This window comes from Lathyrus oleraceus, chromosome 1 (genome assembly GCF_024323335.1).
Source record: "Lathyrus oleraceus cultivar Zhongwan6 chromosome 1, CAAS_Psat_ZW6_1.0, whole genome shotgun sequence".
Lineage (NCBI taxonomy): Eukaryota > Viridiplantae > Streptophyta > Magnoliopsida > Fabales > Fabaceae > Lathyrus > Lathyrus oleraceus.
This window is the reverse complement of record NC_066579.1, coordinates 261,478,311-261,494,020: the sequence shown is the minus strand read 5'-3', so window position 1 is coordinate 261,494,020 and position 15,710 is coordinate 261,478,311.

Here is a 15,710-nt window from a genome sequence, read left to right as displayed (position 1 = left end):
CAATGAAGACTGAAATGGCTTGGTGAGTTCATGTGAATTGCAAATGGACGTGTACATTAAGTGCAATCAGCTCATGCATGGCAATTGGATTGAATTTCACAAAATGAACTTAATCTTTCATGCCTTCGAAAATGGTGCTTCCAAACTCCAAATGCAACCTTATGAGTAATGGTTAGAAAGCTTGTTGCATAAGGAACAAATGATATGTTGATCAAAATTACAATTGGGCCTTGGAAATTAGTGAAATTTGAGCTTAAAGTGTAGGGTGCAAAACATGCATAAGTGAAGTTTCCAAGTTTGGCCAATGTTCAAGCCCTTCTGTCTCAATGATGCAAGCTCCAAATGACAAAAACCTTCAACATCAAAGTTGTATATCTTTTCAATACAATCAATTTGGACTTAAAGTTTGCATCATTTGGATTTTTAATGAAGAAGTTATGGGCACTTGAAGTTGGACTTTTTTCCATTTCAATGCACTTGGCCCAAAGTGACCTATAATGTTTTGCATTATCACATGCATTTATTTTGAGATTTTGAAATTTTTCTAAACATAACATTTGAAGTAGACACAATAATATTTCCAATGCATTTGGTCCCACCTCAAAATCATAAAAAATGAATGAGTTATGTTCTTGGGAAGTTGACCTAAAATTAGGGTTTCAGTCAAAATGACCTATAATGTATTGGAATGGATGATGATCTTCCAAGCTTCAAATAAATTTTTGATGAACATGAAAGTTTTCACAGTGTCCTTAAGAACATTTGTTCGCTTGGGATCATCTCCATTTGAACAACACATAAAAAGTTAGGTCTCAGTGCATTTCAAAATAGACAGATAAATTGACTGATCAAAATTCTCAAGTCCACCACTCATATCTTGATGAATTGATGATTGAGGGCACTCAAATAAGTTCAAATATGCATGGAATTATGAATTAAAGAACTTACCTTGACGGTATTTGACCATGGGCTGAGGTTGCTTCATGAGCAAGGCATTGTTGATGATCAGATGAATTAGGGTTTCCTTGGGAAACAAACCTCAAATCCTTTGACTTGCTTTGATCAAAAATGATGAATTGAGATGCTAGGGAGGCATATTTGATGGATGAGAGCTTTGGGAACCATTTCCATGCTTCCTTTCATCTTCTCTTAACCTTATCATTGCACAAAGGATCTCCTAGAAGCTTTTAGACCTTGTGATTGCTCAAGCTATAAACAAGAAATGTTAGTGACATATTTTTGTGCTTTTGGTTAGTAAATAAAATGAGAAAATCAATGATATACAATTCAAGCATGCTTGGTGATCTCAAACCACTCATAAGAGGTCCCCCCCAAAGGGAAGGAGCCAAGGTGCTTATGATCCTTGAGGTTTTGCAAATGCAATGTTATGATGCCATTAGGGATCTTAGGGCCAAAATTGGGGTCTTACACTTATGGTTCATGGTGTAGCTATCCCATCTGTTGTCTTACCATGCACTAGACGTACTGATGTACGTGATGAATGGAATTGGACCTATGTTTTAGATGCTCCACCTGTTTTGGGTCCACTTCCTCCTAATGTTCCTGATGAGGAGGGACACGACACAGATGAAGAATATGATCGACGAGAGCGATCTCCCGTACCTCATGTGTCCCCCCATCATCCTTCACCACCACACACTGGACCATCTTCTTCTTTTGCAGGTTCTTCCCCTGGCTTTTATATTACAGAGGAGATGTGGCGTGACCACATGGCTAGAGAGAAAAGGCGTGACGACCTACTCTCTACCATCCAACAACAACTGGCGGATAACATGAGCTTCATGCAAGAATCGTAGTGGAGGACAGATAGATCCTATGACACTATTTTAGAGTCCCTGCTTATGATCACAAATACGCAAGCCCGTCAGCAACAATACCATCGTCAACATACTGCACTCATCGAAGCCACTCAAGGTTCTATTTTGGGTAACCTTCGAGAGGTGAGGACTGCTCAGGATGCCTTACAGGCCAAGATGGATCAGAGAGACCATCGTCGTACCCAATCCCGACGTCCACCTCAGGATGGCGAAGGCACCAGTGGGCAGTAGTAGGATGTCAGGTGACTCTCCCCTTATCTTATTTCGGAACATTGGGGACAATGTTCGATTTAAGTGTGGGAGGAGACTTTATCGCTTTTCTTTATCGCTTTTCTTTGCTGTTTTCAATTAGTTTATTTATTTTCTTTGCTGTTTTTAGATAGTTTGTTTATTTTTATTTATTGCTTTTTAGTTGCTTATTTTGCTTTTAGTGTTTTAGATAATGCAAAAGCGAAAAGGGAAAATAATTGGAAAAACAAACATTTAACATGAATTTATTGAATGAAAATATCATTGTATTTATGCGCCAACAATGTCATCACTTCTCCTTTTGGTATGGGAGAAGGGTTTTCAAACACAATGAACATTACTTTGACTTATGGATAACTGTCGGAATATCAACAACGACCCAATTATTGCAGATCCCTCCAGGGATGATGAAGTTGCCAGAATCCTATTCATCCTCTTCCAGAATGGCAACAACCTCTTCATCTTGACCGATGTGGATGAATCCACCACTCTTGAACAACCCTTGCTTGTTGAAGACCCTAGAAGAATAGCCTATGCCAGCCCGGGATTTGTTGTTTTCCAACTTAATCATTTGTCCCAATCCAGCAGTCGCACCATGCTCAATGGCCAACTTTGCATCTTTATAGGAAGTAAATGAAGATGTTTTCTTCTCAACAGGTTTAGCAATAGATAAAGTTTGGAACGGCGTTCCAACTTCATCCTTAGCATCTATATATGAGAAAGAAGACAAATCGCTAACCAGGAGAGCCTTTTCTCCCCCTACCACCACCAGCTTCTTATTCTTTATAAACTTCAGTTTCTGGTGTAGGATGGATGTCACGACGCCTACCTCGTGAATCCATGGTCTGCCTAAGAGACAGCTATACGATGGGTGAATGTCCATAACCTGGAAGGTAATCCGGAAATCACTTGGTCCGATTTTGACTGGGAGATCAACCTCTCCAATCATAGTTTTGCGAGACCCATCGAAAGCCTTCACAACCACTCCACTCTGCCTCATGGGAGGCCCCTGATATGATAACTTTGCAAGAGTGGTCTTTGGCAATACATTCAATGATGACCCAGTGTCTACCAGCACATTGGATATGGCGTCATCTTTGCAGCTCATAGATATGTGTAATGCCAGGTTGTGGTCTCTTCCCTCCTCGGGGAGATCAGCATAACAAAAACTTAAGTTATTACAAGCGGTGATGTTTGCAACAATACTGTCAAATTGTTCAATTGTGACGTCGTGATCTACATACGCCACATCCAACACCTTCTGCAGAGCTTCTCGGTGTGGTTCTGAATTCATCAGCAATGATAATATAGAGATTTTGGATGGCGTTTGTAGAAGCTAATCTACAACGTACTCACTTCTCTTGATAAGCCTCAACATCTCATCACAGTCTGGAGTTCTCAATGTAGAGGTGGGATTAGCAACAGGTTCCGGATTCGGAGCGTTCACAGTATTCCCAATCGAGCGTTCAGCATAATCAGCGTTATCATTCCTTCGAACATCAGCTTGCGGCTTTGGAGGAGCCGAGAAGACACGACCGCTACGGGTCAAGCCGCTGACGTCGACAATATTAGCAACAGATGAAGAGGGCAGGGGCACCTCTTTCCCATTCTCCAATGCTACAACATTGTAGCGATAAGGGACCTCCTTCTCAGAAGAATATGACACAGGGCCAGCTGGTTTAAAGGTCAATGCGGGAGAAGCCTTCTGCTTGCTACCATCATACTTGATGATAACAGGCTCGGGGATTCGGAATACTGGAGAAATTACGTTGACTTCATCAGCATCTTCATCAACATTTCTATTTTGAAGGATCTCAATGACTCCCTCATCCAGCATTTCTTGAACATCTTTGCGCACCTGGCGACAACCTCTTTGATTAACAGAACAGACTCGGCATCTATCGTGGTCGTGCTCGTAATGACTATAATCACACAGCAAATGATGCATCTCGACCAGAGATTGTCGAATATGACTGACGTATTTGACTTTGTACTTTCCAGGGAAGCCCTGGACCATGTTAACAGATTTCCCATGCTCGGGCAATGGGTTCTTCTTCACATTAGGACCTATGTCCTCGAAACACAAAATACCACATCTCACAAGGTCTTGAACCTTGGTCTTCAAAGGGTAGCAATTCTCCACGTCGTGGCCGAGAGCACCAAAATGATAAACACAATGCAATTCGGGCTTATACCACCACTAGGGGTTAGTAGGTATAGCCGGTGGATCGCGTGGTGTAATCAACTTCCTCTCTATCAAAGAGGGATATAACTCTGCATACGTCATCGGAATAGGATCAAAGGTGACCCTTTTCCTCTCATAACTTGTGCTGGCTTGATTACTGTTTCGAGGCTGATAGGCATGCTGATGAGGACGGTGCTGCTGTTGTTGATATTGCGGATGTGGTTGCTGATTATTGTGATGCTGAAATTGCTGATTATCTCTGAAAAACAGGTGCTATATGAGCCACCTAGTGCTGGTTACCGGCAGGACGCACGGTCTTCCTCCTTACAGAGGGTCTTCTTGGTTTCATATGGGAGGTCACAACATATGCCTCTCCATCTTTCTTCTTCGTAAATGCCCCATAACATTTGGCAGAAGAGCCTTCTTCTCTGGTCAGGCGCCCTTCCCTGACTCCCTCTTCCAGTCGCATCCCCATATTCACCATCTCGGTGAAGTCAGAAGGAGCGATGGCAATCATCCGCTCATAATAAAAAGAACTCAAGGTCTTCAAAAAAATCTTGGTCATCTCTTTCTCTTCTAGCGGGGGCACGATCTGCGCTGCTAGCTCTCGCCACCTCTGGGCGTACTCTTTGAATGTTTCCTTGTCCTTCCGGGACATGGCCCTCAATTGATCCCTATCGGGAGCCATATCCACATTATACTTGTATTTCTTGACGAAGGCCTCACCAAGGTCATTGAAGGATTGGATGTTTGCACTGTCCAAACCCATATACCAACGCAGGGCAGCACCAGACAAACTGTCCTGAAAGTAGTGGATGAGCAATTGGTCGTTGTCGGTTTGGGTAGACATTTTCCTGGCATACATGACCAGGTGGCTGAGAGGGCAAGTATTTCCCTTGTACTTTTCAAAGTCAGGGACCTTGAACTTCATAGGGATCTTCACATTCGGAACTAGGCAGAGTTCGGCAACAGACTTGCCAAAAAGATCATTTCCTCGAAGAGTTTTCAATTCCTTGCGGAGCTCAAGAAATTGGTCGTTCATAGCGTCCATCTTCTCATAGAAATCTGGGCCCTCAGACGGCTCAGAATGATAGATGGTGTCGTCTACTCTGGGTATAGTTTGCACGACAAGAGGAGGAACAGCAAGGACCGGGCTAGATGCCGGCAGAGAAGCAAAAGTGGGTGCAGGGCCCTCAGGCATGAAATTAGGAGGCATCCTCCACGGGAATCCGGCTGGCATGGCCGTTGGAGCAAAGTGTGCGCTAGCCGCAGACACAGTTGAGGAGACAATCTCAGAGATGACTGTCCTCTGGGGAGGAGTTGAAGGTGTCGAAGAAGACTGGCTCTGGGCAGCCATGAATGACTCCATCAGGACAATCAATCTGGCTACTTCCTCTTTCAGCTCGTGGTTCTCTTATTCTAGATGATCCATCAATCTTGAAATATTGGCTCTGATGTAGTACCGGTGAGTCAGTTTGTCTTCAAAATAAATGAAGAACACAGAGTTAGACCATAGAACAAGAAGCTTGGAGCAAAACCTGCTTATGCACATGATGCATGCAATGCTTGTGCATATGATTTTTTTTATTTATCAGAGGAACTTTTAGAGTTCTATTTGTAAATATTGGAAATATTAAACATTTATTACTCATGGAAATATCTCATCAATAATATCTGGAAATATTTTTACACCAAAGAAGTGCAGTTTATAATACAAGAGAGAAGGAAAATGAACATCCTATGGATCCCTAGAAGCAATCATCCAAAGCTCCGGACACAGGAAGATAAGATGCACGAAGCCTCTTCACCTCCCTCTCGTAAGCTGCCTCCATATCTGCCTTCTCTTTGGCAAGTCGATCGTACTTCCTTTTCCAAAACATGGAAGATTGAGGAAGTATAGAAGTACATGCATCATCAGGATCATCAATAACCTAATGTTCAAGGAACTCTATCAAAGCATCCTTCTCCTTGATCTGCTGAAGCAACTCCTCTCGTTCACGGATCCAAGCACGTGAACGGTCTTCGTCTCTCAACTCCTCTACTCCTTGGTCAGGGAGGGTTGAAGGCCCAGCCACCACTAAAGGCGTAGGTCTCGGATAATCGTAAGGCATGAGGTATTCAGAAGCATTCCTCCTTACCCAAGAAGTATAAGACTCCAAAGCGATACAGTTCTTCGGACCTAGCTCCTTCCTTCCCTTCCTATGGATCTTGTGCCAAGCGCAGACCATCCTGCCCTTCAAGCCTTGGGGATCTTTACCCTCCTGAAAGAACACACCCTCTAACAGAATGTTATTGGGTTTATCCTTTAGGGGGAACCCAAGTTGACGACGTGCCAAAATAGGGTTGTAGTTAATCCCACCACATGTACCAAGAAGAGGTACATTGGAGAATTCACCACAAGAGTCGATAATCTGCACACCATCATACACACGGTTGTACCAAAAGATATCATCATTAGTGAGAGACATAAGTCTCATGGACCACCGTAGACATCCTTTGTTCTACTTGAAGGCGACCGTCTGTGGCAAGTGAGAAATAAACCACTTGTACAACAGAGGCAAACAACACCCAATGGTACCACCACCCTTTGCATTCCTCTTATGCAAAGAAAAGTAAGTGTCACCCAACAGAGTCGGAACGGGATTAAGAGTAGAGAAAATCCTAATAGAGTTCACATCCACGAACTTGTCGATGTTGGGGAATAACACTAGCCCATAGATGAGAAGTACAAATATGGCTTCAAAGGCGTCCTCACTCATGGCCTTCCCATACATAGTAGCTTGAGCAATGAGGAACTCAGAAGGGAGACCTTGAATTCCACCTTTGGTAGTCATATGAGCACCAACCAGAGATTCGTCTATATGAAACATATCAGCTATCTCTTGAGAAGTAGGAACCCTCTCTAAGCCACTGAGCGACAACTGGTCTAGAATAGGTATACCTACAAGGTAGGCATACTCCTCAAGCGTGGGCAAAAGCTGAAAATCCGGAAAACTGAAGCAATGGTATAAGGTATCATAGAACTGCACCAATACACTCATCAATCCTTCGTCCACTTGAGTAGTCAGAATAGACAGAAGCTTCCCAAAACGAGCCTTGAACCCCAAGGGATCTAATACATAAGATGTCAAATTCCTTAGCTCTTTCAAGTCGGGTTGTCTGAAACTGTACTTCTTTGTATTCCTTCCTTGTCTTTCCATGTCTGAAAAATAGCAAATAGACCTCTTAAGTTCCTTGAAAATTTTCTTATTATTGATGATATGGATGCAAATGGGTGCATGAATGCATGAATGCAACAATCACACTCAAGGATCAAGCAAAGCACACCAAACAAAGGTCATGGGATGGATCATGTCATCCTTAATATCAATCATCCATTTTGGTGGATTATGGCTTACACCTTATCAACACCCAAGTTCCATTGATATTAAGGATACAAGAACGGATCAACCATGAATCAAGGGTTTGTTGCAAGTCACGAGCAAGGAGTCTCAGTTAAAAACCACCCCAAAGGGAGTGTACTAGGGTTTAAACCTGCCAAACATGTTCTACAAGAGGTTCCCATAGTCATCATCCCATCTTTCGGATATTATCGGATAAACGACTACTCGTATTCCAAAAATATTCTCAAGAGAGACTCTTATGAGTGTAGTATCGCGTAACAATCGTATCAAATCTTACACTTGAACGACTTTCGCACTACATCCTAAGAATAGGCCAAGATGGGTTTGGTAAACTAAGGTCCTTGGCTTCTAAGGTCTATATTGGAAAGAGTAATGTCTAACCACAACTACTTGTGTGACATTATTGATCCCAACATGACCTCCACCAAGTGAATGGGCTTGCAAGTCAACTTGCTAAGGAATAACTCCACACAAGTCAACAAGACTATGCCATTCTCCTATCCTAAGTGCACTCGAGTTCGGGTATAGAACTCATCTCACAAAGATCACCAAGCATTCAAGGAATTAATATTCAAACAATTCAATAATTACATACAATACAATAATCCCAAATTGCACAAAAAATATGTCACAAGACAACATAAAATACAATACAACAAAATATGAAAAGTAGGCAAAACCCACTAGGCAAAACCTCCCCAGCAGAGTCGCCACTTTTCTGTAGCGGGGTATTCGTTACCATTAGAGATACTGACTAAATCTAAGGTAAACCATACAAGTCGAGTCGCCACCGCACTTCTATTTATCCAAATGAATGGTTAGAAAGCGAACAAAAACCTAAAAGTTTTATCAAATCAAAAACTAGTAAAAATGTCAGAGATCGGGGTAAGGGGGTTGGTTATGCGATGGGAAGGTTTTAAGCATCCAAAACATCCTAGGTACTCCTAGGGTGCCCTTTTCATACTTGTTGTAAGGTTGGTATTTTGTGAAAATTTATTTGTGCAAACATGATTGAAGAGATGAGAAGAGAATATACACGTTTATTTACATTTTTGTGTTTGGATGGATAAAACCATTGCCTAAGTACCATCTTAAAAAAGATTAGGATCAAAACCTCGTAGTTCGGGGTAAAAATCTCAAAATGAGTTGGTGAATTAATTGGTCCAAAAGCCTTAAGGTCTTTTGTTATCCAAGGGAGAAAACTCAACCCAAAACCACAAATCCACCATGTGAGGATAGCTTCAACATGCTAGTGAGGGGTTAACCCTATAATAAGCATGTAAGACTCATTGTCCATCACTAAGGATATAGATGAGTATTATATCTACCTCAAGGATAACTCAAACCTAATAGCTAAAGTTTATGAAAAGTTTTGATTAAGAAGGTGACCATTGAAACCACAAAAAAGGTATTTGAATGAGTGGTATTTACCAATGAAAAATATTTACAAAATATGGTCACAATTGACTTAAAGATTCAATTCAAAATAAGTGTTATGAAAAGAAAGTTTGAAAATCAAAAGCATAAGGCTTAGGTTTCTAATGTTTAAAAACAAGTGTTAAATGTTTTCACAAAAGTTTTGGCTTGGGTTAGAGTGGAGAGAAGAAGAAGAATGGCTAAAGTCCTAATCATACAAGAGATAAGGGAAAGGAAACAAGACCATAAATGGAGTTCCTCTCTTGAGATCATATTGATGATCCAAGTAGTTCCCATCCTTTGGAATATGCAAGCAAAAAAGTAAGCTCAAACAATCAACACAATCACACAAGCTTCTTGGAAGATCCTCAATGTATCTTGTATCTTTCACTTTGGATGAACATGGTAATGGTTCTTCAATTTGAGCTCTCATAGGATTCCCTAGCACAAGAGCACACACATCAAAAGTTTTATGAAGCAAATCAAGAATGGACAAGAGTGAGTTTAGAGGTTTGGTCCTGCTAATCCATCTTCACCATTAAGGTCCTTTTACTCCAATTTGCATAGGGAAAGTCCTAGAAACTAAGTCCATTTCTCCATTTCTTTGCATTTGGTCCATAACAATCAAAACAAAACACAAGCACAATAATATATACACAATTATGTGCTCAAGTGAGCAAAAGGCAAATTGCATTAACATAAACATGTGCTCAAATGAGCAAAGGGGGAAAAGCAAATGAATAATATGTACAAGAATAGTAAATTGCATAAATGTAAAGAGCATAAAGTAAATGTTAATTGTTAATGGTTAGTGTTAGTAGTTAGTGTGCCATAAGGAAAATTTAGCGCTATGTTAAGCAATCGTAATTGGACTTATGTAGAAGTCACAACTATCTGAGGCCGGTCAAAAATAATGTAGCCAACAACACAAGTTAGAGGTCTTAATTAGTAAATCAAACTCCAATAACTTGCCATGCCAAAAAGAAGATGAGAAATGATCTTGTATTGGTTTAAGTCCTTTGCATGATTTAGAAAGCAATCTATCCCTAATGCAAAGCCATTCACTTGATCATTTGATCAAGATGAATTAGATTTGAATCAAGGAAGATTAAACCTCCCTAATCAATGCTAACTATCAATCTTTAACTCATTGATCAAGAAAAGAAAAGAAGAAGAAGAAGGAGATGAATAATGGAAATGAAGAAATAAAGTGCATTAAATGAAATGGAATGTACCAATCAATAAATGTTGACCAAAGATAGGGAAGATCAAGGTCAAACAATAGAAAACAGAAGCAAAATGAAGATTGGAAGTCAAGAAATAAACAAAATATTTTTGGCATTTTTAATATTTAAAATAAAACTTGAATTAAAATATTAAAGAAAGGTCAAACATCAAACTCACTTCAAATCAACTTTGAAAAGTCCAAGTGAATTATCTCAAGTTCAACAAGGTCAAACAAAGTTTGACAAAAAATTTCAGCATTTTTAAAAGTCAGAAACTATTTTAAATCAATTAATAAAAATAACCTAATTGAACTAAAATCTCAAATAAATCTCAAATCAATTAATAAATTGATGAGAATATTTTTCATAGATCTATCATCATTCAAAAAGGTTGAGAAAATATTTTTGTATTTTTTGAATATCAAAAACTATTTAAAATGAATTAAAAATGACCAGAAAAGAGAAAATTACTAAAAAATAGCAAATGATAAAATAAAAAATATTAAAAATCATTTTTAGAAACTAGAAATTAAAAGAGAAATAATGCAATTGGTCCCATAATTATTGGACCAATAATGAAAGAGATATGGATTTTAGAAATAAAATGGAATTAAAAGTGAAATAGAAAATAAATATCAGAATTAAAAAATGGAAAAAAGCGTGAGCCCTTGGATCTGAGCTTATTAATTGAGCTGGCAGATCCAAGGATCCACAAGCGCGCGCCTAGCGTATTCCATAGTCAATGCAACAACATGGATATTAAAGAAAAGTCATAACAATGAAGCATGGAGATTAAATCTGGAGAATGCATCGCACGACTCAGATTGGACTTGGCAAACAGACGGTGGCCAGCGCCACCGTCTTCTCCGGCAAGCTCCGATGTACATCACTCTTATGCCACTCAATTCCACTCTAGATTCCTATTAAGAGAGAAATCAGAGATGGAAGTTTGGTGGTGTTCAACTGAACTTGCTCGATTTCAACAATTAAGCACACAATAATGATGCCTCTATAGAGAGGACTTCAGACAACACAAGATCAAGGCAAATGGAGCAAATTTTGATGAGATTCGAAGCAAATTTCAGTCGAGCAAAACCTTTGGATTGTGAAGAATTGAGTCACTCTCTTTGGTTCCTTTTGCAAACAGAAGCTTCAATGGATCAAATGAAGAAGGTCTAGGAACTTTAGATCTTAAAATTCAACCAAATGCAATTGAATTTCAGATCTGAAATTTTTGAGAAAAATGAATTTTGTTCCTTTGGTATGGGTGAGGATTCAGTTCAGCAGGGATTTAGGCGCCATTAGGTTGAAGAATTGTGAAGGCAAGGCATGGTATTTATAGATGGAGAGAGCTGTAAGCATGAGCTAACTCGTGTGCATGGCAAATGGGATTTGAATTGCATGGGCCTGTGTAAGCATGTGGAAGGCCCAATGAAGGCTGAAACAACTTGCTGAGTTCATGTGAAAGGAAAATGGACGTGTACATTAGGTGTCATCAGCTCATGCATGGCAATTGGAATAACTTTCACAAAATGCACTTAATTCTTCATGTCTTCGAAAATGATGCTTCCAAACTCCAAATGCAACCTTATGAGTAATGGTTAGAAAGCTTGTTGCATAAGGAACAAATGCTATGTTGATCAAAACTCCAATTGGGCCTTGGAAATTAGTGAAATTTGAGCTTGAAGTGTAGGGTGCAAAACATGCATATATGAAGTTTCCAAATTTGGCCAATGTTCAAGCCCTTCTGTCTCAATGATGTAAGCTCCAAATGATAAAATCTTCAACATAAAAATTGTATATCATTTCAATACAATCAATTTGGACTTAAATTTTGCATCATTTGAATTTTTAATGAAGAAGTTATTGGCACTTGAAGTTGGACTTTTTCACATTTCAATGCACTTGGCCCAAAGTGACCTATAATATTTTTCATTATCACATGTACTTCTTTTGAGGTTTGGCAATTTTTCTAAACATAACATTTGAAGTAGACACAATAATCTTTCCAATTAATTTAGTCTCAATTCAAAATCATGAAAAATGAATGAGTTATATTCTTGAGAAGTTGACCCAAAATTAGGGTTTCAGTCAAAATGACCTATAATGTCTTGGAATGGAAGACGACCTTCCAAGATTCAAATCAAATTTCCATGAACATGAAAGTTGTTCATTTTATCCTTAAGAACATTTTTTATCTTGGGGTCATCTCCATTTGACCAACACGTAAAAAGTTAGGTCTCAGTGTATTTCAAAATAGTCAGATGAACTGACTGATCAACTTCTCATGTCCACAACTCATATCTTGATGAATTGATGATTGAGGACACTCAAATAAGTTAAAATATGCATGAAATGATGAATTAAAGAACTTCCCTTGATTGTATTTGACCATGGGTTGAGGTTGCTTCAAGAGCAAGGCACAGTTGATGAACAGATGAATTAGGGTTTCCTTGGGAAACAATCCTCAAACCCCTTGACTTGCTTTGATCAAAATGATGAATTGAGATACTTGGGAGGCATATTTGATGGATGAGAGCTTTGGGAACCATTACCATGCTTGCTTTCATCTTCTCTTGACCATATCATTGCACATAGGATCTCCTAGAAGCTTTTGAACTTGTGACTATTCAAGCTACAAACAAGAAATGTTAGTGACATATTTTTTGTGCTTTTGAGTTAATAAAAAATGAGAAAAGCAATAATATACAATTCAAGCATGCTTGGTGATCTCAAACCACTCACAAGAGGAATCCCACCCAAAGGCAAAGGGAACCAAGATGCTTATGATCCTTGAGGCTATGCAAATGCAATGTTATGATGCCATGAGGGATCTTAGGGTCAAAATTAGGGTCTTACGGCGTTAGAGTAGTAAACCTATTTTTAAGAAATATAGTATCTTGACTAAGTTGAAAAGTATTTTAACCTGTATTTCTTAACCAAAAGAGGTTTTCACGAACCAGACTCTAAACTTATAAACGTGTCCGAAAATAGTTTTAAAATCTCTTTTCTTCTTAAGTTAAAAACTCCTAATGAACTAAACAAAGCGCTTTCGTTGTTTTTGAAATAGTTAGAAACAATTAAGTTTAAATAGACGTTGGACAGCTTTCGATCTTACCCAACGGAAATTAAGTGCGGGAAAACTTAAGTTGAAAGTTAAAATAGCCCTTAAGCGTTTCTACGAACAATTGTACGGATTATCGGTTCAATTACGATCCTTACATTCTAACCTTATAGGTTTAATTAGACATGTTAAAGTAAAGGTGCATTTAAATTAAATAAAAGTAGTGCGAGTGCGGAAAGTAAATAAAAGTAGTGAGAGTGCGGAAAATTAAATAAAAATAGTGCGATTGCGGAAAATAAATAAAAGTAGTACGAAAAATAAATAAAGTAAAGCAAGTGCGGAAAATAAATAAAGTAAAGCGAGTGCGGGAAATAAATAAAGTAAAGACAGTGCGGGAAATAAATAAAGTAAAGACAGTGCGGGAAATAAATAAAGTAAAGACAGTGCGGGAAATAAATAGATAAAGGTAAAGCAATAAAAACCTGCTCCAATCGGAGGGTTGAATAAAATGCAAAGCGGAAATGAAAATGGCGGCAGGATTAACTTCCTTCCAAAGTGCTCCAAACTCGATTACAGACTCGATCACAGACTTGATTACACAATTGTGGTAACACCCCAATGCGAAGCGATGACCACTTTAAAATACTGAATATATGCCTAAGTGAAACAAAGTTTTCTCTAAGTTTGCCTCTGCTCTAAGTTTGGATGCTTAAACAAGTGAATTCGAGTTTCTATTTATAAGCAAGTAAAATGATGGAAATGACAAGGATGCCCTTCAGTTAGAATTTGGGAGGGAAAACTTTTCCTCTTGTGGCGCCCGCCACAAGGCCAATCTGTGGTGCCTTAGTGGAAGTAGTGGAGAACGTGGCAGTTGAGGGAAGTTGAGCTAGGACACATCATGGCAGGGTCTATGTCGCCAGCCACAGTGGGAGCCACAAGTACAAAATGCTGAATTTTAGGGTTTTTAGCTCTTTTTCACTCCTTTTCCCGACCGGGGCTCCGATTAAAGTAAAAAATTGAAAACAAAGAGAAACATAGTAATAACACAACAAAATGACAATAAAACTACTAAAATGCATGCGAAATCGGAGTCAAAAATACGGTGAATTTCAGTGTCATCATGCTTTATAAGAGAAATTTTGACATGGTCCTGCTCAGATTGGTGGATAGACACGAAGCAAACCTATTGATGACTGAAGTCCATGAGGGTTCATTTTGTACTCATTCCAATGGACATGACATGGAAAAGAAGATGCTGAGAGCAGGCTACTATTGGCTGACAATGGAGTCTGACTGCTACAAGTATGTGAAGAAATGCCATAAGTGTCAGATTTATGCGGATAAGATTCATATTCCCCCGACACTTCTGAATGTGATTTCATCACCATGGCCTTTCTCTATGTGGGGAATTGACATGATTGGCATGATAGAGCCAAAGGCGTCCAGCGGTCACAGATTTATTCTCGTAGCAATTGATTACTTCACCAAGTGGGTAGAAGCTGCATAGTATGCAAACGTGATCAGGCATGTGGTTGTGAAGTTTATCAAGAATCAACTCATATGCCGTTATGGTGTGCCAGATAAGATCATTACTGATAATGGATCTAACTTGAACAACAAGATGATGAAAGAGCTGTGTAGCGAGTTCAAGATTGCATATCATAATTCTTCTCCTTATAGACCCAAGATGAATGGGGCGGTTGAAGCTGCTAATAAGAACATCAAGAAGATTATCCAGAAGGTGGTTGTTACGTACAAAGACTGGCATGAGATGCTACCATTTGCTTTGCATGGTTATCGTACTTCTGTCCGCACTTCAACAGGGGCAACCCGTTTCTCTCTTGTTTATGGCATGGAGGTTGTGCTCCCCGTGGAGGTTGAGATCCCATCAATGAGAGTCTTGATGAAAGCTAAGTTGACTGATGCTGAATGGGTTCAGAGTCGTTATGACCAGCTGAATTTGATAGAAGAGAAGAGATTAACTGCCAAGTGCCATGGTCAGTTATATCAGCAAAGGATGAAGAAAGCCTTTGATAAGAAGGTCAAGCCTCGTGTGTTCCGAGAAGGTGACCTTGTGCTCAAGAAAGTTTTGCCTTTCGCGCCCGATTCCAGGGGCAAGTGGACTCCAAACTATAAAGGTCCATATGTTGTTAAGAGAGCCTTTTCAGGCGGTGCTTTGATACTTACAACTATGGATGGGGAGGATTTCACTCGTCTTGTGAATTCAGATGCAGTCAATAAATACTTCGCCTAAAATAAAAACAGAATAGCTCGCTAAGTTGAAAACCCAAAAGGGAGGCTTAGGCAAAAATGAGCGTCTCGGTGGAT